Genomic DNA, 3,809 nt, shown 5'->3' with positions numbered 1-3,809 from the left:
TCCCATGTTGGAACTCAGTTCTCCTAGGGAGGTGTTGATTTGCTGCCAATAGTTTTGTGGAGGAAAGTGCATCCCTTGAGGCATCTCAGGGATTTCATGATGAGGAATCTCCTCATGTCCATGAGTGGGATCTCTTGTTTACTCCATCCTCTTCTTAGTGATGGGCTTGTCTTTATCAATGAAGATGTCTCCCTCTATGTCAATTCTGACTGAATAATAGAGGTGACAAATGAGATGAGGGAAGGCTAACCTTGCCAAGGTAGAGGACTTGTCCGCCACCTTATAAAGTTCTTGGGATATAACCTCATGAACTTCTACTTCCTTTCTAATCATGATGCTATGAATCATGATAGCCCGGTCTATAGTAACTTTGGACCGGTTGCTAGTGGGAATGATTGAGCGTTGGATAAACTCCAACCATCCTCTAGCCACGGGCTTGAGGTCATGCCTTCTCAGTTGAACCAGCTTCCCTCTTGAATCTCTCTTCCATTGAGCGCCCTCTTCACAAATGTCTATGAGGACTTGGTCCAACCTTTGATCAAAGTTGACCCTTCTAGTGTAAGGGTGTTCATCTCCTTGCATCATGGGCAAGTTGAATGCCAACCTTACTTTTTCCGGACTAAAATCTAAGCATTTCCCCCGAACCATTGTAAGCCAATTCTTTGGGTCCGGGTTCACACTTTGATCATGGTTCTTGGTGATTCATGCATTGGCATAGAACTCTTGAACCATTAAGATTCTGACTTGTTGAATGGGGTTAGTAAGAACTTCCCAACCTCTTCTTCAGATCTCATGTCGGATCTCCGGATATTCACTCTTTTTGAGTTTGAAAAGGACCTCGGGGATCACCTTCTTCATGGCCGCAACTTCATAGAAGTGGTCTTGATGCAACCTTGAGATGAATCTCTCCATCTCCCATGACTCGGAGGTGGAAGCTTTTGCCTTTCCTTTCCTCTTTCTAGAGGTCTCTCCGGCCTTAGATGCCATAAATGGTTATGGAAAAACAAAAAGCAATGCTTTTACTACACCAAACTTAGAAGGTTTTCTCGTCCTCGAGCAAAAGAAGAAAGAAGAGAGTAGAAGAAGAAGAAATAGAGGAGATGGAGGTGGCTTTGTGGTTTGGCCAAGGGGGAGAAGTAGTGTTTAGGTTGTGTGAAAATGAAGGAGTGAAGATGGGTTTATATAGGAGTGGAGAGGGGTTGTATGGTTCGACCATTATGGGTGGGTTTGGGAGGGAAATTGGTTTGAATTTGAATGGTGAGGTAGGTGGGGTTTTATGAAGGATGGATGTGAGTGGTGAAGAGAATAGTGGGTTTTGATAGGTGAGGGGTTTTTTGGGGAAGAGGTGTTGAGGTGATTGGTGAATGAGTGAAGAAGAGAGAGAGTGGTGGGGTAGGTGCAGATCCTGTGGGGTCCACAGATCCTGGGGTGTCAAGGAAAATTCATCCCTGCACCAAGTGGCGAGCAAAAATGCTCCTTCTGCCAATTCTGGCGTTAAATGCCGGGCTGGTGCCCATTTCTGGTGTTTAACGCCAGCTTCTTGCCCTTTCCTGGCGTTTAACGCCAGTCTGGTGCCCCTTTCTGACGTTAAACGCCCAGAATGGTGCCAGACTGGGCGCTAAACGCCCATTTGCTGCCCTTACTGGCGTTTAAACGCCAGCAAGTTTTCCTCCAGGGTGTGCTATTTTTCGTTCTGTTTTTCATGATGTTTTTGCTTTTTCAATTGATTTTGTGACTTCCCATGATCATCAACCTATAGAAAACATAAAATAACAAAGGAAAATAGATAAATATAACATTGGGTTGCCTCCCAACAAGTGCTTCTTTAATGTCAGTAGCTTGACAGTGGGCTCTCATGGAGCCTCACAGATACTCAGAGCAATGTTAGAACCTCCCAACACCAAACTTAGAGTTTGAATGTGGGGGCTCTGTTTGACTCTGTTTTGAGAGAAGCTCTTCATGCTTCCTCTCCATGGTTACAGAGGGATATCCTTGAGCCTTAAACACAAGGGATTCTTTATTCACTTGAATGATCAATTCTCCTCTGTCAATATCAATCACAGCCTTTGCTGTGGCTAGGAAGGGTCTGCCAAGGATGATGGATTCATCCATGCACTTTCCAGTCTCTAGGACTATGAAATCAGCAGGGATGTAATGGTCTTTAACCTTTACCAGAACATCCTCTACAAGTGCATAAGCTTGTTTTCTTGAATTGTCTACCATCTCTAGTGAGATTCTTGCAGCTTGCACCTCAAAGATCCCTAGCTTCTCTATTACAGAGAGAGGCATGAGGTTTATGCTTGACCCTAGGTCACACAGAGCCTTCTCAAAGGTCATGGTGCCTATAATACAAGGTATTGAGAACTTCACAGGGTCCTGTCTCTTTTGAGGTAATTTCTTCCTAGTCAATTTATCCACTTCTTTGGTGAGCAAAGGGGGTTCATCCTCCCAAGTCTCATTACCAAATAACTTGTCATTTAGCTTCATGATTGCTCCAAGTTATTTAGCAACTTGCTCTTCAGTGACATCTTCATCCTCTTCAGAGGAAGAATACTCATCAGAGCTCATGAATGGCAGAAGTAAATCCAATGGAATTTCTATGGTCTTAGTGTGAACCTCAAATTCCCATGGTTCCTCATTAGGGAATACATTGGAGGCCAGTGGACGTCCATTGAGGTCTTCCTCATTGGCGATCACTGCCTCTTCCTCCTCTCCAAATTCGGCCATGTTGATGGCCTTACACTCTCCTTTTGGATTCTCTTCTGTATTGCTTGGAAGAGTACTAGGAGGGAGTTCAGTAACTTTCTTGCTCAGCTGACCCACTTGTGCCTCAAAGTTTCTAATGGAGGACCTTGTTTCAGTCATGAAACTTTGAGTGGTTTTGATTAGATCAGAGACCATGGTTGCTAAGTCAGAGTGGCTCTGCTTAGAATCCTCTGTCTGTTGCTGAGAAGATGATGGAAAAGGCTTGCCATTGCTAAACCTGTTTCTTCCACCATTATTGTTGTTGAAACCTTGTTGAGGTCTCTGTTGATCCTTCCATGAGAGATTTGGATGATTTCTCCATGAAGGATTATAGGTGTTTCCATAGGGTTCTCCCATGTAATTCACCTCTTCCATTGATGGGTTCTCAGGATCATAAGCTTCTTCTTCAGATGAAGCGTCCTTAGTGCCTGGTGCAGCTTGCATTCCAGACAGACTCTGAGAAATCATATTGACTTGCTGAGTCAATATTTTGTTCTGAGCCAGTATGGCATTCAAAGTAACAATCTCAAGAACTCATTTCTTCTGATTCGTCCCATTGTTCACAGGATTCCTTTCAGAAGTGTACATGAATTAGTTATTTGCAACCATTTCAATGAGTTCTTGAGCTTCTGTAGGCGTCTTCTTCAGATGAAGAGATCCTCCAGCAAAGCTGTCCAATGACATCTTGGACAGTTCAGACAGACCATCATAGAAGATACCTATGATGCTCCATTCAGAAAGCATGTCAGGGGGACACTTTCTGATCAATTGTTTGTATCTTTCCCAAGCTTCATAGAGGGATTCACCTTCCTTCTGTCTGAAGGTTTGGACTTCCACTCTAAGCTTACTCAATTTTTGAGGTGGAAAGAACTTTGCCAAGAAGGCATTAACTAGCTTTTCCCAAGAGTTCAGGCTTTCTTTAGGTTGTGAGTCCAACCATATCCTAGCTCTTTCTCTTACAGCAAAAGGGAATAGCATAAGTCTGTATACCTCAGGGTCAACCCCATTAGTCTTGACAGTGTCACAGATTTGCAAGAACTCAACTAAAAACTGATGAGGATCTT

The 3,809-nt window shown here is 43.6% G+C and overlaps 1 non-coding gene across 1 annotated transcript; it reads left to right on the top strand.

The window, feature by feature from the left end:
• Nucleotides 1-3,483: 3,483 nt before the first annotated feature.
• On the top strand, nt 3,484-3,591 carry LOC127746139 (small nucleolar RNA R71). The gene has a single exon (XR_008007758.1). It is a non-coding gene; the product is annotated as a small nucleolar RNA R71 (small nucleolar RNA).
• Nucleotides 3,592-3,809: the final 218 nt, after the last annotated feature.

This window comes from Arachis duranensis, chromosome 3 (genome assembly GCF_000817695.3).
Source record: "Arachis duranensis cultivar V14167 chromosome 3, aradu.V14167.gnm2.J7QH, whole genome shotgun sequence".
In the NCBI taxonomy this organism is placed as follows: Eukaryota; Viridiplantae; Streptophyta; class Magnoliopsida; order Fabales; family Fabaceae; genus Arachis; species Arachis duranensis.
The sequence above is the reverse complement of the archived record's forward strand: the minus strand, read 5'-3'. Positions and strand labels throughout refer to the sequence as shown.